Consider the following 23,966-nt stretch of genomic DNA (forward strand, 5'->3'; position numbering starts at 1 on the left):
AAATGACCCTCCGAGCAACTTGGAAGTCACTTCCGGTTTGCTCGGAGGGTGGTTTTAAGCATTCTGAAGGCTTCAGGGAAGCCTCCGGACGGTCCCTGAAGCCTCCGGAGGGCCTCCGGGGGAGCAGGGGAGGCTCTTTTCGCCCTCCCCAGGCTCCTATAAAGCCTCTGGAGCCTGGGGAAGGCGAAAAATGGCTTTTAAAAAGGTGAACTCAGCTGGCCAGCGCTTCACGTGCCCTGACAAATGGCTCCACAATGGCACGCGTGCCATAGGTTCGCCATCACTGTTCTAAGGACTATCTATCTATCTATCTATCTATCTATCTATCTATCTATCTATCTATCTATCTATCTATCTATCTATCATCTATCTATCATCTATCTATCTATCTATCTATCTATCTATCATCTATCTATCTATCTATCATCTATCTATCTATCTATCTATCTATCTATCTATCTATCTATCTATCTAAAAGCACACACAGTTATATGCAAATTTCTGTCCTTCTTTGTTTTCCCATTGTTTCTAATAATATATTCCTTTCTTTTTGGCCATTCATGAATGGCTCTCAAAGTTCCTCCTATAGTAATCTACTATAATAGTTGTGTAATATTAAGGTAATCTAATTTCTTAAAAGGCATATGTTGCGAGATTCAATATTGCATCAGTGGATTCTACATGACTGGGACTCAATGGTCCATATCAAATCCTTGCCCATGCATAATATATATATATATATATACATGTGTGTCTGTATATTATAGGCAGAGACTGAGTAGGCAAAGCTTCCTGTCCATCTGTTTATAATCCTCAGATGTCATGTGACCAGGTTTATCATTTCAACACTTGTGTAGATTTAGCAAATGCAGCAGGAATCCTTGCTTTCTATTTGGCCTGCAGAAGAAAGGTTAATGGACAAAGTCAATAACCATCTTCTGTCACAGCAGTCTGCCACTTTACTCCCCAAATATTTCTTCCCTAAATTGTGAATAAAGTAGGAAATAAGGTGCCTAAATGCTCTTTAAAAATGCCAGGGGCTGGCATTTTCTTCATCTAATGTCAACTTACATCTTGTCCTAAGTGATGTGTCGAAGCTGGTGGGACAAGGAATTAAAGTCAGATTTTGTTCTCTAAATCATGGGCTACCATCCAGCTAAAAAAGATTTGAAGCAGCTCTCAGAAGATTAGTTTTCATTCATTACTGAGACCATCAATAATTCTTTTTCCTTATTCTTGGTAGATTTTTGCCATTTTGAAAAGAATTCCAGAATGCTATTATCCAAAGATACCACCTCATGCTCAGGACTGCTGTACATCATCATGTCATATAACTCTGTTCAACGGGCTGACTTCTGCCAACCTAGCAGTTCGAAAGCACATAAAAATGCAAGTAGAAAAATAGGAACCACCTTTGGTGGAAGGGTAATAGCGTTCCGTGCGCTTTTGGCATTTAATCAGGCTGGCCTCATGATCATGGAGACATCTTCGTACAGCGCTGGCTATTAGGCTTTGAAACAGAGATGATCACCACCCCCTAGAGTTGGGAAAAACTAGCACATATATCCGAGGGGAACCTTTACCTTTAATGGTCTGAATGCAATGGGTCTGTTGCAAATGAATACAATTGGTGAATTGGAAAATATTGAGAGTGCTGTGGTGATAGGGACAGAACTGGGGATAAGCAGCTGTGATAAAACTGTGGCAACTGGGAAGACCTGTACAAAATGACATAGAGTAGATAAGTTATTTCAGTGATGAGATCAGGACATAGTAGAATATATAATTTGGTCTTATCTAGTAAAGCATTTGAGTGAAGACGGTGGCACAAAACTCCCTTTGATCTGGCACAAAAATTCCCTTTGATCCAAGGCCTGCAGTTTCTGAGAACTGAAAAAGAGGTTTGCTTAGTAGTAGTAGTAGTGGTGGTAGTAGTAGTAACGTTAAAGTTTAGATTATAAAATGTAATCTATTATGTTTCTCTGGCTCAAGAATTGGTTTGTCACCTACCGCATGAATGTGTTTTAGCTGAAGTAAAATTGAAGTCAGTAGGAACTGTCAGAAAATGATAATATTTATTGATAAAATTGTAAGGTCAACCCATTGTCTTTCCTGTTATAGATATTATAAGCGATGCTCTTTTGTTACAATTCAAAAGAAGTCTTATTGATCATTCTCATCACAGTGGTAAATGTCAATATTTAGCAGAATTCCTCCCTCTCATTTTATTATTTTAAAAGCAGCATTTCTTGTACTGTAGGATTGCCTACAGTTGGTGAAGGTTGCCAACAAAAATGTCTTTAAAAAGAGGACAAGTTATGTGGATGATGTGTCCTCTATCCTTGCTTCTGAATTCAAGATGCTAGTTATAACAGTGCAAGGGAGCTATTGTATTTATGTTCTCCTTGTGGGCTTCTCATACACAGTAAAAAAAACACTGAGTGTTGAAGCTGATATAATTTTTAATGTGATCGTTTTTTTGGTTTCCTCCACCAAATATGAAGTAGACTTTTGCCAATGCATAGGTGATGACAAATCTTTCCTTGATTGTTCAAAGGATTCAAAGGTTGTTGCTGGATAAACCCTTGGGGGAGGGGGATGAATATCACAAAAGTGGAGGGGACAGTTGCAACTGTATAAACAAAGCCCACCTTTTATCAGGCATGTGCTGTTCATGCACTATGCGATAATGGGGATAGAGCTTTCATCATGCATTTCTGTCTGCTATTTTGACTTTTGTAATGTCAGGTGGGAACTGGGTGGTGGTGGTAGAGATGCTGCCTAAGGCAGAGGTGTCAAACTCATGGCCTGAGGCTGGATCTGACCTCTGGGGCTGCCCTGCAGACAGCAAAGGACCGCAGTGCCTCTTCCAGTGTCAAAAACGGAGCTTGGGAGGGGCGCCCATTTTTGCTGGCAAATGATTGCAGGGATCGCAGCTTAAAACGTAGCTCAGGAGCCTGTTTTTGTTGGCAGAGTGCTTGGGCCACCACAGGCGCCCGCAACACCTACCCTGGCCATGCCCACCCTGGCTCCCCAAGGTCAAACACAACCCTGATGTGGCCCTCCATGAAATCAAGTTTGACACCCCTGGCCTAAGGAATGATTGAATGAGAGCATAGCCCATTGCTTCATAATCGACACAGAAAGAGGCTCAGAAGGGATCCTCCGTACTTTTTCAAACTACAAATGGGGAGATTTATATATTCAGAATTTAAAAAATCTTTTAATATAGCTTTACAATAGAGTAAAATTAGCTCATCTGGTCACATTTCCTGTCTGGTTTATCTGTTAAGGATCATAATTTTTCACACACACACCAACATTCCTCTAAACACTAAGAACTACATATTCAATGCAAGCTCCTCCTCCTCCTCCTTCTCCTCTCCTCCTCTGCTTCATTTTCAAGACACCTTCTAAGAACTAATTAGTTCTCATTTGTTGAGTGCATCAAAGTGGAAGCAACAGTGTAAGAATGAAGCATTATTATTGCAAACAGGTGCTCTTAAGGCAGTGGCTATACACTTAGGTACCATTTTATACTAAATGAATGCACAATCATGGTTCAAACCTTGAGGTAAATGATCCCTTCGTTTTCTTTACTCAAGCAAGATTGTACAGGTTTAGATAGTTGATTTCTTTATTTCTTTATTACATTTGCAGAGCTCAGGTGAATATTTCTTGAATCAACACAGTCATGGAAGACCCCACAAAATAATAATAAAAAAGATTGCTAATGAAATGTAGCTTTGAAAAAACAGAGAAAGAAATGTTTAAGGTACATATATACAGTAAACATTGGGGAACACATTTCCAATTCTTATAGTAATAGAAATACAACAAACTACTTGTTGCTTGTGTACGTCGCCCCGAGTCCCTGTGGGGAGAGGGGGCGACTAATAAGTTTAATTAAATAAATAAATTAAATAAATACTTAAGCTGAGTTCAGGCATTGATCCTGTTTGATAAAGATGTACCAATCCTTATAAAATATGACAAATACTACTCTCATTGGCAGCTACAATATATCAAAACAGGAATTGTTTAATCTAGTTTTAGATGGCCATTTCTGCCCTTCCCCTCACATCGTCAGTATGACATTTCTGCACTCCCATTTCAGTCGAAACTAGACCTTTCTCTATTCTTAAGCTACAGATCACTCTTTAGTTTGGAAGTATCCTTCAGCACTTCCAGTAAAATGTATACATTTTCCTAAATCCTCCTGAAAAAATACAAATATGTGTGCGTGCACACATACATGCAGACCCGTGGTGAAATTCAATTTTTTTTTTTACTACAGGTTCTGTGGGTGTAGCTTGGTGGGCATTTTGTGGTTTGGTGGGTGTGGCTTGGTGGGCGTGGCAGGGGAAGGATACTGCAACATTTCCATTCCCATCCCACGCTGGGGCCAGCCAGAGGTGGCATTTGCCAGTTCTCTGAACTACTCAAAATTTCTGCTAACGGTTCTGCAGAACCTGTCAGAACCTGCTGGATTTCACCCCTGATGCAGACCCCAAAAGAGAGCAGTATTGTGAGCTCCCCCTACTGAGATAAAGAGTGAAATCACCATTTGGAAGAAGCTGGATACAAAGGATGCTAGAAAATCGATACCAAGTGGTTTCATCATGATCATCATCATAATTTAACAACTCCATAATCCCTTGAAGGGTGGAGTCTGGGCAACTGAATGGAGCTAGTAGAGCGTTTAATGGCCAGATGCCCTTCCTTTCACCAATGCGGAGCTTTGTTCACAATATTCTCATTGTGCCCAGAGAGATAAATATCAGCCCCTACCTAGGATTGAACTCACAGCCTCCTGATTGTGAGGAAAGAGCGCCATCTCTAGGCCACCAGATCACTCTGCTATAGCAAGTGGTTTCATACTTTTAGTAATTCATTCAGCTCAATCTAAAACAATTTGGTCCATGGTGATATCATTTAAGGCGGGGGTGTCAAACTCACATTTTCATGGTGGCGTCATGGGACATATTGCAACTTTTCCCCCCTTTGCTAAACTGAATGTGGGCATGGCCAGCAATGACGCATTCAGCCTGTGGGCCACAAGTTTGACATCCCTGATTTAAGGTGTTAGCTTCCTTTAAATTATAGCACCTGAAGCTGACTGTATCAATTTTCAATCCATAAAATGGAAGAAATTGTGATTTGTTCTGGTGGACTATTGTGAAGCCTTAGAAATAAAACTATTAAACTGTAAGTTAAAACTTGTGTGTATGTTGAAAAAAATAACAATATTCAACCATACACCGTCAAGACAGATTACTCAGGATTCTTCTGGAAGTCTCAGTTGAAATAACAAGGTTTGATGGGCTGAAGATGATGATGGTGATATAGTGGCCTCTTGACCCATAGCCATTGCACTACATTGGCAGCTGATCTTCACCAGCCTTGAAGCTGCCATAGACTAATTCTGTTTATTACTTTCAAGGGCAGAATGAAAAAGAGTTTGGATAGAGGGAGAAAAGTAGCAATGATGCTCATCTTTATATATTGTCCTATCTAGTTTGATATCAAAATTCTGCAATATGAGTTGAAATCGTACTGTGTATGCATTTTATATACATATATATGTAGACTTAGTAAGCATATTCTACTCTGAAATATATTTTAATGTACTTCCAGATAATAGCTAGATATATGCAATGACAGAAAGATACTCTTCACTGAGACCACACAATATAGAGATCTTCTAGATTTTTTTTTAAAAAAATTGCATTTTCCACCTCTAAGGGATTATTTCAGTTACCACCATGATTTGAAAAGAGTGGGTCATCCAAGCATCCTTCCCTGTGTCATCTTAAAGATCAACAGTGTTGCTGTAATTCACAACCAAAATAGTGTTTACTTTCTCAGGTGAAAAGAACTGATACCTGCAGCTGATTTTTATGTGCAGTGGGGGGAGAGGGGGAGGGAGGCAGAGAGAGAGAGAGGGAGGGAGGGAGGGTGGGTGGGTGGGAGAAGGAGAAGGAATAGGAGAAGGAGAAGGAGAGGAAGAGAAGGAGATTTTTCTGTCCTTGGGGTTTTTCTTGTATTCATGTGTGAATCAGTCTATTTCTTTTTTCCATTTGACAAAAAGAATCACTTCCAGTCCAGGAATGCTTAAATCCCAGGTCAGTTGCTGGCCTCTAAAGGTGTCACAGTTGTTTTATAATGACAAACTCTATTTGATCAGTAAACATAAACCTGTACCGGTGTTATAGGTCTGGGAGTAGGAAGAAGCATTCAATGAATCTGCAATCCATCATGAGGGGCAAGAGGGAATTGCTACAGTCCCTCACATACCTTGTTGTACACACCATTATGACAACTGAACCCACTTCCTCCACTCTGTACTGTATGATAAGCCTAATAGAATGATTCAAACAGTCCCCACTCTTTCCTCATCAGGGTTAAGTACTCTGGAGGTGATGGGCAATTGAGCCCCCTGGCGCAAGGTTATATCCTGCTTCAGTTGTTATTAAAATATTTTCTCCTGGCTTTTTCATTTGTGTTTCCTCAGGCTGCTACAGTGATGAGATTCAGATGCCGAGCCTCCCCTCCCTGCCCTCCCTCTTTCTCTTTCACTACCACTCTCATTTATTTCAATTTGTTATGCTTTCAGCATTTAGGAGGAAAGGAAAGAGCATTATTGTATCTGCTGTGTTGAGCTGGCACAAGATTTTTGCCAATTGAAACTTCACTGATGTCAACAGCCTGATCCTATACAGAGATACTCTTTCTTGGAACTACTAATATTGGCTTTCCCAGGTCTGCACAGAATCAAGCACTAAAGCAACTGAAGAGAAAAGTCATTCTACTTCAGAAGTGCGTAGGTGCACAGGGTATACATGTATACATATGTGTACATATTATATTTGTAAGCCACCCCAAATCTCTTATATTTTTGGGAAGCCTATACAAGCAGTCCTAAAATTCTAACCATAATTGAGCCTGGAATTATGATCATAAATTGTTGCAGTTGTAAGTTGAGAAACCCGCCATCTTGGGCCCAATGTTTGGGAAGTCAGGCTCTGCCTGTCACAAGCCAGGCAAATGGTGAGTGATGGAGGAGTAACACCTCCTTAAAAAACCTTGGTCCAACTGGCCCGGCTGGTTGCACCTTATAAGGGCCCCTTTCCAGGGTTACAGGAGAAGACGGTCAATGGTTTTGAAGATGGGTGAGGGCGCTACACCCCAACGGCAGAAAAGACTTCAGGAGTCAACCTCGAGGCAAAATCCGTAGCCGGAATCCTGGTAGCAGTGTACAACCACATTCTGGTAACTCCCGCGATGCAGCTAGAACCAATCGTATTGCTCTGCATTCCATTGGACTATTTCAGTTTCAGTTTCAGTTTTATTAGATTTATAGACCGCCCCCTCTCCCCGAAGGGACTCGGGGCGGTGTACAGGCACATTAAAAACCATATACAAAGAATAAATACACTTAAAATCAAATTAAACCTAAAGACTGTACAGGATGATAAAAATTAAAAATCAACTTAAAACCCACCCCTAAAAATTTAAAAGTGCAGGATTGAGGGACTAAACTGGGATTAGGCCAGGCCAGCTAAACTAAACAGGTGGGTTTTAAGCTTCTTACTGAAGGAGCGGAGATCGGTAATTGTCCTGATGTCTGGGGGGAGGTCATTCCAGAGGGTTGGGCCCATCACAGAGAAGGCCCTACTCCTGGGCGCCACCTGCTGGCACTGCCTCGTGGACAGCATCTGGAGGAGTCCCTCTCTGTGAGAGCGGATCGGCCGAAGGGATGTATGGGGCAGGATACGCTCCCGCAAGTACCTAGGTCCTGTGCCATGGAGCGCTTTAAAGATGGCAATCAACACCTTGAAACGCACCCGAAAAGCCACAGGTAGCCAGTGCAGCCCACGCATGAGAGGTGGGAGTACCTAGAGACTCCCACAATTGCCCACGCGGCCGCATTCTGAACCAACTGCAGCCTTTGGACGCATCTCAAGGGGAGCCCCATGTAGAGAGCATTACAGTAGTCCAGCCGGGACATCACAAGTGCATGGGTGACTGTGCGGAGGGTATCCCGGTCCAATAGGGGACGCAATTGGCGCACCAGGCGAACCTGGTGAAACGCCCCCCTTGCCACGGCCATCACATGGTCATCCATTGACAGCCGGGCATCTAGGAGGACGCCCAGATTGCGTACCTGATCCACGGGGGCCAGCTGTTCGCCCCCAATGGCCAGTGATGGAAGCAACTGGTTGAACTGGGGTGCCGGTAGCCACAGCCACTCTGTCTTGGACGGGTTGAGTTTGAGTCTGTTACTTCCCATTTCCTATTTCAGCGATATGGAGAAGGGGGAGATCTGCTGTTTGAGTAACAATCTATCCTCCATATTAATCTACCCAGACCTTGTGCTGAAGAGGACACTCCAGCTTTGACCTCTTTCCAGAGCATGACACCATAGTCTTTTGAGACTGAAGGATGCCAATGAATGATGTAAGTTGAGGCACCCATGTGACTGGAAATAATTTTACAGCCTTTTTGTGATGATCGTTAAGCTAATGTGGCAGTTGTGAAGTTAGCATAGCAGTCATTAAGGGAACCCATTCATTTCAACCGACAATATTGTGATTCATATTTATGTTTTGTTGATGCTAAGGTTTTGTTTACACTGGAACATGAATTGTATGTACTATATGGCATTCTAGATGCTAGAAAACAGTACTCATTACCTCAAACTAGTACAGGCATTAGTGAAAGAAGATGGAGTTTTAGTCTAGCAACATTTTCTGTTCTGCTTTAGGGTGTCTGCAGAGGGAATATTTAAAAAGACAAAGTGAAATGAGCCTATACATAAATTGACCAGAGGTCACAGTCCTTCTACACAAAAATCCATGCATAATTTTTCTCCATGGTTAATATTTTCAACAGAATACTCATTGTATGTGTGGCTTTTATTACTTTTATTGTATGAGAGTTAGAAATAGCAGTTTTATAGGAAGTCACTCAAATATACATTTGTGTGTGTGTGTGTGTGTCCGCGCGTGCACGCACACTCACACGTGCTCACATGCCTTTCAGTCAGGGTCTCAGTTTTGAAAGTGGGTTGCTATTGCTTCCTTCTTAGGGCTGAGAGAGAGCAACTGGCCCAAGTTCACCCAGATGGAGTCATGTCTAAAGGACTAGAATTCTCACCTTCTCACAGTTTCTAACCTAATGTCCTAAACACCACACCAGATTGGCTATGTAATATGTGATGACCCGGGGCAATGAATTGAGGCAACAGAGCCAGCTGATAGCTCAAACCTCCCTTTATTGCTCCAACTTTTCCCCAAACATCCCCACATTTATGGCAAGTCCCAGAGCAAAGCACTCACACACACTCTTCCAGCAGCCTCTGGCTGTGAGTAATCCAGCAAAACAGTTAGCATGATGTCTTCAAGGCAAGAAGTCCAGCAAGGCAAAGGAACAAGGCAATGAATCCAATGAAGCAAAGGAACAAGGCAGCAATAAGGCAAGAAGTCCAGTGAACTCCAGATGTCAGAAATGGCACAAAAACTCTACAAATTCAGCACTTGTTTCCGACAAGTGTCCCTCCGTACAGCGTCTCCTTAAGTCTCAGTCCCCAGGTGTGCCTTGTGAAGTGGGATGGGGCACTCTCCTCCCAAATCGTCAGGTCAGCCTACACTGCTCCTGCCTCCTCTCCACTCTCTGTGCTCAGGGATCAGGAGGAGGTGCTCCTTGCTCATCACCTGAGCTCTGCCACTCCTCATATCCACTGCCTGCCCTCTCTTCACCCCTCTCTCGGTCGTTCTGCCCTGCTGGTCATTCTTCCTTTCTGGCAAGCTATCCCAGGCATGAGGGATGTGGGGCTGCCTTGTCCTGCTGCTCCCCACATTCCTCTGGAGCCAATGAAGCCACCCTCTCAACCTCCATCAGCCCCAGCTCCAGGTCATCCTCCTCTGTGGACTCAGGCTCTGATGAGGCCATGACATAATAACTCAAATTCTTCCCATCTGTCCTGAAGTTAATTATGCACTGAGCTGCCATAGTGGGAGGATAGAAAGGTTGCATTAGAAATTATTTTGGGTGCATATTCCATCTGGGAATAGAATCATTCTATTCCTCGCACTTGGGATACAAGAGCAGATTTAAACATATGATAACAATAAATGTCTATTTCAGATATGATAAAAAGAAATTAGAAATCCAAGTTCAAATAAGAGTTTCTGAAGCGATGCAGAAGATTAATAATCAGATCACAGAAGAGTCATGCCAATCATTATTATCAACTGTCAATTCTGGCTTAGAATTAATCCTAGAGAAACGGTATGCCCATACTTTATATTGCATTGAATACTACATTTAAAAAAAAAACCTTGGACATTCTGACTTACTATATCTTTTCCTGCTGATAATAAGACTCAAGAATATTATTGATATAAATTATGTCAAGTTAAGTCAACCACTATAAACATATGAATACCTTATACCACCTTATAATAGAAATGAACAAAGGTAATCTTAATTAAACTACAATGTAGTACAAATCTTTTCTTTTTCTATATCAAAGTCAGAACTGTTATACCAGTTAGCATAAATAGTGGGTTTATATTGCATTGTTCTATTCAAAGCTATGATTTAGTGTTACGCTCAAGCAGCTACACTTGGGTTCCTGTTATTTCACAACTTCTAGACTTTTTTTTTCCCAAATTTGTTTTCTGATCCTGAGTTCTCAATGGCTTCTGCAAATACAAGTGTTTTTCACTAGTATTCCATCAAAGTAAAAATGTTGAAAAGCACGTGAACCATGAATGATTCACAAGATAGACAAATCTAGCCAACCTTAATGATAGAATATAAGAATAAGATGGAATCATTAAAACATGCATGATGCAATATCTCTTCCAATTATCAGAGAAACTGAGGGAAAGGAACATGCAAAGTGCCCTTATTTGGCCAACTGGGTCTCTCAAAAGAGAAAGAGAAAAGAGAAGTGAAGTACATGCAAAATATGCTGGAGGAACTCATCTATGCTATTCATTTCATAATCTGAAACAGCAGATTTTTGTATAAATCCCAGTTGTTAATTCAAATTTGGAAGAGTTCCAGTTATAAATCAGTTCATTTAAAATGAGCAAATGCCTTAAATATTGCCATGTACATCTTTTTTAATTCATAGCTCCTTTTGACAATATATTTAAGACTCAAAGCACGCTATGCCAAAAACAGCAAATGAGTTTCTGGTAGTCAAGAGATAAATTTTTAAATCTTGTCTTGGGACATGGTTTTGTGGAACATGATTGTTCATGGGATAAAAACATTAAGTATGGACCTGCTAGATATATTAGAGATCTGCTTTTCTCCTAACCTTAGTAGTAGCTCTAAGGGAGGGGGTTGGGGTAACAGTTGGGGGTACATTTTTTGAGCAGTAAAATTGGAATAGGAATTTCATTTTACCTTGGATTTGTTTTCAAAATAATGTTAATCTCATGTTATGGGCTACACAGAACTTTCACCTTTTTTTGCCTGTGGAACAGAGGGCTTTACTGATAGTCTCCTATACCCCAGTTAACTTGTAGGTCATTGCCCTATGCAAGGCTGCAGCAGGTTCTGGAGCCAGCAGTTGAGATACTGTAGTTACAGGCATGTCTAGGTATGGCTAGTACCACTACTATAGAAATGCATTTGTGCCCATTAGCTTTAGTTCAATTGTTTGAGTTGTCATCCTTAAGGATCTACAATTCTACATGGCTAATAGTTTGAATATTTTTGAGACCAAGTGCTTTTGGCAGAATCTGTGGGTTTGGTCAAATCGATGCTTTTTAAAAGTCTGACTGCTGAGACAATATCTTTTTCTGGGACCACACTGTGATGTCTCCCCTTCTCTGGAACAACCTCTGCCTGGATAGCTGGAGTCCTCCTTTTTAATCAATTCTCCAAAAGTATTGAAAACCTGATTGTTCTGGAGAGTCTTTGGGGATGAGATGGAAGAGCATATTATCCTAAGACAAAGGGGCATTGTGTGTTTGTTAGGACATTATTATGGGTGCCCCCCCACCCCTTGGTTCCTACTGTTTTTAACCTTATTTTATATGAAATGTCACAAAAAACTCAGGGTATTCACTCTGAAGCAGCATACAAAGCAAATAAATAAAATGGCACGAAATGCTATAACCAGTGTTTAGAAATAAATAGTGCTCAGAGTAAGCTCCATAAGTTGAAGCAAAAAATATTTGGGGAATAACCTATATTCTGGGACCACAGGGGGTTTACCCTTGATGTAAATGAATTGATAAAATCTTACTTTATGAGCTAGGCCATTTGCTCCTACTCTTATTCCATTTATACATAACACACTTAGGAAGTGTTATGCTTCTTGGATTTAATGAATTTAGGAATAAAAATAATTAAAATAGCCATGCATGGATTTAAACTCCAGAACAGAATAAAGGAAGTCAAATTGATCTCATGGAAAATGACAATATGTGAAAACAACAGATGCTGTATTGGTTTGTGAGAATGATCTTGGGAGACATGAAGGAGAACCACAGACTGAACAACCAGCATGAAAAAGTTGTCCCAGCTGACAGAAGTAGGGGATGGCATGGGAAATGTTTCAGAAGATATCCTCCATAGTTTCCTAAACTTGGTACATGTTGACTTACTCTCTGGAAAAAAAAATATTGTGGGGGTAACACATCCCTCACATCCCTCAGGGTATGTGTTCTGTTAAGATACAGCCTGTTGTGCTTTAAAATGGCTTCTACTGTACTGCTGTAAAATGGCTTCAACTGTACAGCGCAGTGGAATTCCCATGGTAACGACTTCACAGTACTCCACAAGGGGGTTCCCTCTGGTAAGGGAAAAAATCCAACATTAGAAATTAGGTTTAGTCCGGACATTTTCCCCTATAAATAAATACCCAGGCAATGCCCGGTTATCAGCTAGTATAACCTAAAGATAAAGATAGAGCTAATTCTCTTGGTTGTAAGGTAGTCCTTGACCTACAAAAGCTCATTTAGTGACTGTTTGAAGTTACAACAGCACTGGAAAAAGTGACTCACGACCGTTTTTCACACTTACAACCACTGCAACATCCCAATGGTCATGTGACAAAAATTCAGCTGCTTGGCAACTGGCATGTATTTATGATGGTTGCAGTGTCTTTTGTGACCTGCTGGCATGCTAAGTCAATGGGGTAGCCAGATTCACTTAACCATCTTACTAACTGAATACGTTCAGTGATTCACTTAACAAATGTGGCAAGAATGGTCATAAATTGAGGACTAATTGTACTTCTTGTCTGGATTGCTGTGCAAGTCTAACATTTGCTTACTTGTATTTTACAAGTGACCCATGGGAAGTGAATGAAGATGTTTTACAAGCCATTATTTTAATCTGCTTATATTTATGTGATTTCACTATGCACAATGTTTGTTGATGTGACAAGATGTTAATATTACTGTAAACTGAAAGAGTTTAAATGAAGGAATGCGTTTGTGTTTATAAATAAAGATGATACATTTTATTTTGAAGGAAAAAAAAGTGTTATATTCTCAGAGAGATCTCTGACCATTCATAAATATATATGTGGCACAGTGGTTAAAATGCAGTTTTGCAGGTTATTTCTGCTTACTGCCCAGCTGCAAGCAATTTGGCAGTTCAATTCTCACCGGCTCAGGGTTGACTCAGCCTTCCATCCGTCCGAGGTCAGTAAAATGAGGAGCCAGATTGTTGGGGGTGATATGCTGACTGCTTAGAGAGGGCTGAAGAGCACTGTGAAGTAGTATATAAGTCTAAGTGCTATTGCTGTATTATATTATTTCGACTATATCATACTTTTATAAGTTTTGACAGAGAGAGATAGTCATACCTTAAATAATCCTTCAATTGAGAGTGGTACCAATGATAAACATAAATTCAGATCAGGAGAAAATCCATTTGATTTCTGGAAACAAATTAAACCAAGGGATTTTGCCTGAGAATATTACAGATCCCTCAAGTAATCTAAATTATTTTCCCTCTAAAGTTCCACTTTATTGTCCAATTCCTGTGTTAGAAATGAAATTTGCTTAATTTCCTGTGATAATGATCATCTGACTTTTAACAATATTGTGTTAAAAATTAGATGGATGCCTCTTTTCTACCAGAATATATTTGTTATGGTATATTAAAAAATGCAGATAAGAAAGGGAACAGGAGTTAGCAGGACTGCAATGGGGGAAAAAAAAAGAACTGTTGAAGCTGCTTTAGTTCAAGTCAGACTGTGGATCTAGGAGTGTAATGTCTTCCTGGATTAACAAGAGGTCTCTGAGATTTGAAGAGATAGAACTTTGGGAGAGGAGCATTACATCAAACTGTACACTGCTTAATTTTAATGTGAATTCCAACGGGATTCTTACTGGAATACGCAAAACCTTCATATATTGTTAAACTCTGATTTGTATCAGGTTCAGCCAGTATGCCCAATAGCCAGTACAAAAGCACCTGAAAATTTATAGGTTTCCCTTTTAATAGTCAAAAAAATTGACAAGGTCATTATCACACACCTATGACATTACATTAATGAAATACACCTTTGCAATAGTGGATTTGTTTTTGTTTTGTTTTGTTTAGAAAAGTTGAAGTCCGAGACTGAATCTGTTCATCTTGGACTGAATCAGTTCCACCTTGTTTGTGCTGTGGATTAAGTAAATGTTTCAAATTCCAACCTTGTAGTATGATTGCATGAACATTCATAAAGAGTTTATGTTCTTAGTTATATACAACCAAGGATAGGTAAGATGCACAAAGCTATATTCTCCTTCCCCAAGAGCATTTACTAAGGTAATCCTGGAGAGATAAGAGTAGCACAATGGCCTAGAAGTGGAGACACTCACCTCTCACTCAGAAGATTGAGAATTCAATCCTAGGCACCAGCAGATGTTTCTCTAACAGGCATAAAGAGACACAATGTGCTGTGAACTCCATGAAGGAATCAGGAAGGGTATCCAGCCAGTAAATGATCAGCTTCATTTAATTGTTCTGACTCCATCCCGAACAAAGGGATTAAAGGGTCATAAAAAGAAGAAAAAAATCATGGACCTTTAGGTAAAATAGTTCTTAAAAATCCAGGTTAAAATCTATCTAATTGAACAATTTTTGCTTGGTATATAGAGGAAAGCAATGATATCTGACAGAATGAAATCAGAGTATAGGAAATTAGGGAGTTAGTCTGAGATTTAAGGAGATAGAATCTAATCTGGGATGGAAATCTGGCATTGCAAGCCAAGATGAGGAAGAAACCATCTTGCTGAGGGTAGCTGGAACTAAGAGCATGGATAGCTTGAAGCACACTTGGCTAAATGTCATTATTTAGTAAAACTAGCAAACAATATAAAATTGAAGTTTTTTTCAAACTTCATGGGTGGCATGATCTAGGTGTAGGCTAAACTGTTAAAGAATAGTTGCCTAACCTTGCTCTACAAGGCTAAGGAAATGGAGGCTTTACAATAGCCAGACAGGGAGAGGAATGCCAAACTTTCAGCCAGGTTAAATGAAAATATACCTACCATATACACTTGTACGTATATTTTGGATCATACCCAGAGGGCAACTACGTTCAGGACTGCTAGCAAGCTGAATATCATGGCAATTAGTGCTTACCTTTAGATAGAGGTAGCTCAGATGAAATTAGATTTTTCTATCAGAAAGCATTGTTTTGACATGACAGTAGAATCAGCATTAGAAATAACGAGAAAGTCCATTCAGGAAATAAGGGAAAAGCCCAGATTGCTACTAGTTGCCATTGTGTCATTACAATGCTTGGGGCCATAAACTGTAGAATGCTAAAAATTGAATGGGTGGGGGGGAGTGGGCTACTTATCCTTGTTAAAAGGAAATAAAGAGAATCCAGTTGCTATGGATTCATGTCTCTGAATTCCATTTCCATGGGAATTCATGGAACAGGTCATCCTATCAGGTGACTATCACCAAGCAACTGTGCTCTGAGAACAGTGTTTAACATATCTTGAGCTTGTGGTAAATCACTTACACCTGAAATATCCTGAGCAGCAGTAAAAAAAAATGGAGTGACTGTCAATTACTTAGTACATTAAATGAAGTTTTTGCACAATAAACCTAAACAGATTTCAAGCAGGCAATTATCATGGTTTTCTTAATGGATACTGTGGAAAGTTCTAAGTGGTGGCTGGGAAAACAAGCAAACATATGCTGCATCACAGAATGAAAAGTCCCAGATTTCCTAAGATGATGTAGCCCTGATAGCTTCATTCTCTTAAGGAACTCTGCATGGACTATGTTGCTCCGGATTTAACTTGGCCGACCACAGAGGCTGGGAATTATGAAACCACACAACACGGATGAATATACAGCTTAAATGTGTGGCAAGTGTCAATTTGTTATCTATAACAATCCAGGCATGAAATCCTCTTACCTTTGCTACCAGTTCGGAATTGGGAGCACGCAGGCATGCGCAGAGTGTCTGTGATGATGTCTGGGTGGGATGGGCCTCCTGCCGCCCCCACCGGTTCACCCGAACAGTGCAAACAAGTAGAATGCCATCTCTGTAACAATTTGAAAAGTTGCCTAACTTCTCCAATCAAGAGAATGGATCACTTCTCAGATTGAAGTAGAATATTCTGCAATATCATTTCCTCCAAATTACTTATCCTAAAACCAGAAAATAGTCCTGGCTTAATTATATAGCCAGTGGTGATGGTAACTTGAGATTACTTTTGTACTTTACTGGGTCAGAGACTTATTTGCATCAGAAACCCATGGGGCCTTGCTAGCAGTAAATACTCGAGTCCAGGGGTGGGGAACTGTGGCTCTTTTGCGACTTGTGGACTTCAACTCCCAGAATTCCAGAACCAACATAGCTGCCTCAGGAATTCTGGGAGTTGAAGTCCACAAGTCGCAAAAGAGCCACAGTTCCCCACCCCTGCTCGAGTCAAACTCAGGAAGCTCACGAGGAATACACCAAATCGACTAGGGGAAACCAAAGCATTTCATATTGGTCTTGTTCTCTAGTGGAATAGATTCAAGTTGCAAAGTTGTCCTGTAAGAGAATTCAGTTGGGCCAATGGCCCTCCATTGGATCCAAAATTAGTTAATAGCACTTAGGTTAACACTTCAACCTGGAGGTTGATTTTGTTCCATTGAGCCTGGGTGATGGTTGAACAAACTGGTGAAATGGCTGTGATTGTGGCAGCTGGAGGTTCCTGTTTGAACCACCAAAACAATGTCATTGCCTTCTGCCTTCAAGTTCTTGGAAGTGTAACTCTGGGGCTGGGAAAGAAAAAAAAATATCCTGGTTTGATAAGGATGTTTTCATCTTTACTATTGTCCAGCAGGCATTCTGGAGCTAAATCTTACCCTGAAGTCTGAAAGCTTGACTAAAATTAGGCCTTTCTTGTCCCAATGGACAGGAGGCTAGGATCCTTTGTACTAAAAAGTCCTGCTTTGTCATTGTTGGAAAGCTGTTAGCTATTTTTCCTCTGTCAATTCATTTAGATTTCTCAGCTTCACTAATGTTGTCTAGGTTAATTTGCAGTCATTTAAAATAAGAGTTAAGTGAAGGTCACAGGTTACTCTAAATTAGAGGGAAGCTTTTGCAAAAATTGCTATTGAGTGACCTTTTCCGTCTTTTTTTTCCCTAGGTTAGTCAGGCTCTTTATAGCATTGTTAACTTGTGAAAAATACTTAGAGTGGCTATACAATGTGGTACTGCAACATAATTTTTAAAGGTTAAAGCCATTTTAGGATAATGCAGGCATGAAACATATATGGAGCCATTTTTTTCCAGATCATTTTTAGTTTTCAAACTGGGAAAAATGCAAAGCATGCTAATCCTTCCATTCCCCACCATCCAATCAGAGCCGAAGAAGCTTATTGGATGAGAAACAAAGTGTCTTAAAAGAAAAAAAACACAAAGTCCAGTTGTGTCTTGAAAAAAGACCTTTGGAACAATCTTAACCTGGATGACTGAGAATATCTACAGACATAAAAAGTGCCATGTATCCATGTAGCCAGGACAATCCTTGAAGGCACTTTCCTTCTGAGGTTACAGTTGATGCAGTGGTTACAGTGGCTTTCTCACTGTCAAGACTGTGTGCCAACAACTCCTGAGTATCAGATGAAAGGGAGCTCACTATTTGTGGATTATGAAATCCTTGCTATGGCTGACAATAAATGCCAGGTCTGGAAATGAACATTTTTCATCCTACAAAAGTCAGCCCCGGCATTCGAATGTTCTGTGTATGCAATGCACACTCCATCAAAGAGCACAGATATTATTTAGATAGAGCAGGAGATGCTCACTGGCTTTCAGAGGCATTTTCATAGGCAACAGCCTGATGATGTGATTGTATTCCAAAGGGTTGGCAGAGGATGAGAAGTCATCTTGGGGTGGCTATAGAGGCAGGCATGGGGTAGGAAATTTATAGTATTTGAAGTACTTGGTCAAACAAGTTAAAATTTTAACCAGCAAGGAGGAGAAACCTAGCAATATTTTCTAGGTCACGAGATGGAAATTTTCAAACTGTAGCAAACCAAAGGTATACTTTGGTGCTATTAGGAGATCTGTATAATATTGTACTTAGTTTGTTTGACAAAATATTTAAATTTGAACTTGAAATAAAACTTCTCAGATGTTAAGTAAAATAAGAAATATAAGATACCAAAGAATATTGCCAAATCATTTTGGAAAACAACAGCATCCATAATAAGTCATGATGATAACAAATATATCATGATGTACTTGTACACTTGGCATAATTATGTAGTGGCATGATCTGTGCCACAAGCATGTAGGTTTTATTTGCCTCCCTTTTACTCTTCTGGTGGATGCCCATGTTGGCAACATGCTTTATTTTAACTGTACTCAAAGGAGCCTTTAAGCAAATGATAGCAGAAAATGTGGATTCCTTTTATAGTGAATCTACACAGTGGCTATGTTGTGGAAATTGAGAACTCAAAGACCAGCTCTTTGCAATGCAAGAAAGTTTATTGCGCAGGTTCAAACAGCTCAAACAGCATATGGGGGTTTGAACCCCGAACAGTCTCAATCAACAATCTTATATAGTCATTTTGACGTAAGCATACACGTAGGCATATATTTGCTAAATTGGTAAAAGGGAGAAATGGAAAGATACAGAAAAGGTCAAGAATAAAAATACATTATGGAACATTAACATCTGCTAGAAAAATACGGAACTATCCCCTGTCCTAGACAGATAACAGGATACACCACTCATGATCTGTCTGAACATAAGATCAAAATATGAATGTGTACAGCTAAAAATATAATGTCATGCCCCAGTGATCTCACCCTGCAACTGTTTGTAACCATCTTTTTCCTTGCATTGTCTTTGCATTGTTATAATGAACCAAAGTCTGAACCAAAGTTCAGGGCCTGTCTCCCCTCCTTCCTTAGCTAGAGTGATAATAAAATATACAATGCTAATTGGGAGTGAACTTAATGAATGAGTAGAAATGCTTAGTATCACCTTAAGGCTATTGAAGAATTATATGAAGAGTAGATCCTACCAGCCACTGGTTTAATCAGCACAATCATGGAGCCCACTAGTTAGAGCAAAGTAACCAAACAATACAGTATATGGAGAACAAGAGAAGGGCTGGATCATCATCAACCTTCTAGCTATCTTGTTGGCCAGAAGAAATGTTTAGTTACAAGGCTCCAGTACAGATGAAAGAGCAAGACAATGAAGGTGGAAGAAAGCAAGAAGAGATGGCAAAACTATTTCGTAACAGCTTTTTTAAAAAAAGATGATAAGTCAAAGATGATTCAATATGCTTGATCTCTAAATAATTTAGAGTGCCAAGCTAATCCTTATAGCAACACAAAGAATAGGTACTGAAATCATATTCTAAACTCCTGGGAAATATTAGCCAACCTCCAGCAAAAACTGAAAGACTGTCACAAGAGACAGGTCATTGAAAAACTTGATGGACCAGAAACCTTTTGTCTGCATCTTGAAATACATCAGATGCATATTGGTGCATCTGGGCTGAAAATTCTTTTAATTTAAACAGTGAGTTATAATGAGGAATGTCTGGATGGAACAGTTCCCTCTGAAAGTATCAAAAACAGATACTACTAATTTTAAAAGTTCTTCGTGTGTATTTAATGACAATTCATTTTTGTAATTTATTGAAGTATTCTGCTATGTGCCAAAGCTATTACTGCAAGCCAACTGTTTTATGTAGTTCTCTAAAATAGATGGTTTTATTTATTGATTTTATTTATTTTGTGGTAGTATTAGATATCTTGTAAGATGGGAGCTAGCTACAAGCAGAGTAAACTATAAATTGGCATGAATATTGTTTGGAAGTGCATGACCCTGGGAGGTGTATTTTAGGGGTGCAGTGAGAAGTTTAATGAAAAATATATAAACCTGTGTAAGTTTAACATACAATTTTGTTTTCAAACAAGAATGAGGTAGGGAAGATAAATCACCACACTGAAAATCATTGAATTTCACAATGAATTTCAGCATGGCAGCCTTGGGCGAGTTCAGGGATCACAAAAATATGGATGGAGACCAACAGATTGCTTGCACATCATAAATCCATATATGTGAACAGACAGAGAGACAATGGATATACAATTACCAGTATCTATTTTTCATTCTTAAACTATACAAGATTAGTAAAAATAAGATTTACAGTAGCAGCCAAGAATGTCTGTAGATCTAGCCTTTGCCAAATTAATCTAAATGATAATACTATAGGAAAATGAACAAAATCTAGTTTACCAAGTTTTCTTTGGATTGTCATTTCATCCCTGCTGCCCACTTCGAGCCACCATAACATCCAGTAACACAAAACAAAACAACAAAACCCAAATCATTTCATCCTATCTCAAGGAGGTCATTGCCAACCAATGCTGTTTGTGGGTTAGGCCTCCCTTCTTTTCCATTCACTGAACAGAAGCCTTTTGTAAGACTCCAAACTGGAAACAGTTGAGGTGAAAGGCTAAAGAGGAATGGAACCATAGAAGACGGTGCTATTTCCAATCTGTGACAAGTTAAATCAGTAGCCTCCAAAAAGATGCTCTGTAATGGGAAAGGTGTTACTTATTTTTAAATGATTTGGATAACTTTCACCATTTTCACTGTAAATAATGTCTTCTGTAGCAGCCCAAAATAAAAAGGTGGGAACAATGATTCGACTTCCAGTCCCTGCAGGCGACGGACACTTCGTCTGCCGCTTGTCTTCTCAGTGGGCTCCGTTCAGGAGCACAGGGGGCCTTGAAGGGGATCCCCTGCCATAGGGCAGCTTGTTGGAACCCCCCAGATTCAGCGGCAGCCGGTGGGAGGTTTTCAAGCTTCGCCCCAGGAGCCGGGGAGCAGAAGGGGGGGCATGCTTGCCCCTTCGCCGAATGGGCTCCGGAGGAAATAGGTTAATTAAAGGAGGCGTGGCTGAAATGTTGGTCATGGAGGATCCTTCCTAATCTCTTCAACTACTGGTAACGGATAAGCAGTGGGCTATCGTAAGTTTCTGTTCAATCTATTTAAAACCGAAGATTAGAGGGGGGAGTTTTTTTAACCCCCCCTCGGACAAAGCGGCATTTAAACTCTCTCTCTCCACCCTGGAATGGAAAGAGAACAAAGGCTGACTTGCCACTTGAGCTAATTATATGAGAAAGACTGAAATCACAGTTGCAAGAGTGCTTGCTGAGCTGTTTTTAAAGAAAATTCAAATTTTTGCTATTCTCCCTGTGAAAAGGAGGAGTTAAGATGCCTCCCCTCCGTTCCCGTTTTTGTACTTATAAATGAAGCTGATTTTCAAAACCACCCTGGGAAAAAAATGATGATTTCTGGCATCTTTTAATACCTCCCTTGAGGGTGCTCTGGACCTATTCTGCTGCGTGGACTTTCTGGATTTGATTACTTGGTTTTTCCCTTCCTGGTGTACCTCTGTGTCTTGGAACAGTGAAGGAGAACTAACTTTTTACTTTCGGATTTGCCTGCCACCTTGGACTGCTCTGGCTACGTGCTCCAGCGAAGCCATTTTCTTTGTAAAAGATTTACCACCTCTGAATTTAGACAATGAGACCTAAGAAACCTCCAATGGGCAAGTCACTTTCGGCTCCTGCCTCAGCGACTTCCAGTCCAAGTACCCAGCAGCCAAAGATTACTTCATTGTTACAAAAAGAAGTGGCTGGAGACAGTTCAAAAGAATTATCAAAATGTTAAAACAAAATGTTTCAGGAAATTATGAGGGGTCAAAACGAACTGAGGAAGGAAGTGGCAGACCTCAAAGACGAACTCAGAGGGGTACAACATAATACAACAGATAATAAATATAGAATAGTGGTGCTGGAGGAGGGGGCTGTCAGGATAGAGGAAAAGGTTAAGGAGGTCCGGAAGGTGAATTTGGAATTGGAAAATTTCATGACCAAAATAGAATTTGAAAGAATGTCTTTTTTTCTCAGGTTCCAGAATCTACCAGAGACAGAAAATGAAGACCTTAAAGATATTATGAGCACAATTTTAGCAGAATACCTTAAAAGAAACAAAGAGCAGATGTGGTGGGACATGGACCTGGTTTATAGAATTAATTCAGCATATGCCAGAACCCATAATGTCCCAAGAGAGGTACATATTAAATTCCTCAGGAGGACCATGAGAGATGAGGTGCTAGGGGCCCAAAGGGAGGGACCTTTAAAATACCAAGATAAAGAAATTTCCATTCTAAAGCAAATTCCAAAAAAGATTAGAGAAAAAAGGAGGAAATATTCTTCCTTATCAAAGAAACTATACAATAGTGGAATTTGGTTTAGATGGTTATTGCCAGAAGGAATGCTGATTTTCTGGGAGGGAAGCCGAATCAGAATTAAGACAATGGATGAGGCAGAGGCCTTTATTCAAAAGCATTTTTCTCTCCCAGATGATGAAGATAGCGGAGGTGGGGAAAAAGGCAGCAATGTACAAGACATGGGGAGGGGGGGGGGCTATGGCTCCACCTGGGGGCAGGGAGGAGGGAGCAATATCGAAAAGGCTCAGGTCACAAAAATAAATATATCTGAAATATTATTGTAATTGTTGATATACTAGAAAGTGACAAAGAAAGAGAGGATTGAACATATGGCTGATATAAAGAAAGAATTCTGTATATGCTTATCTTTTATATGTTATTTTTAAAATTGTAGAAACATGAGAATTGGGGGGATTTCTACTATGGGAGCTACCAAAATTTTCTATGTACCTTATTACCCTTTTCCCATAAATGTTTTAAAACCAATAAAAAAATTTACAAAAAAAGGTGAGAACAATGCAGAAAATGAATATTGAATAATTGATTCTACTGAATAGCACCCAATATATCTGCATCAAGCCACAGCTGTATATGTAAGCAGCAGATGAGCAAAGAAGTTTTAAGATAAGAGCAAAGGAGTTTTAATATGATGCTTATATTGTGCAATATTTGCACATACCAAGACAATCTGAAATCCTCCTATGATGTGCCAATAAATAGTAGCCAAGCAGATTAGAAATGAAACAACAGCCCATCCTCACGAAAGGTGAGAAGGTAACTATTTCAGTACAAATCATTTGAATTAGCTGTGATGTTTAGGTGGAAAACTTCCATCAGGGTACAAAAGGAAAATATCAATGCTAAAATCTACTGGGATTAAATGTTATTTAAGAAAATAATATACCTCTCAAATCAGATGAGCATCACTGAAGGAAACTAAAAAGGGCTGAAAAGACTGATGTGTCTTATTTTGCTCTTCTCCCTGCGAAAAGGAGGAGTTAAGATGGCTCCACTCCATTCCCGTTTTTATACTTATAAATGAAGCTGCGTTTCAAAACCACTCTGGGAAAAAAAAATGATGATTTCTGGCATCTTTTAATACCTCCCTTGAGGGTGCTCTGGATCAATTCTGCTGTATGGACTTTCTGGATTTGATTACTTGGTTTTTCCCTTCCTGGTGTAGCTCTGTGTCTTGGAACAGTGAAGGAGAACTAACT

The sequence above is a fragment of the Natrix helvetica genome (genome assembly GCF_964273705.1).
Source record: "Natrix helvetica genome assembly, chromosome: 1".
NCBI lineage: Eukaryota > Metazoa > Chordata > Lepidosauria > Squamata > Natricidae > Natrix > Natrix helvetica.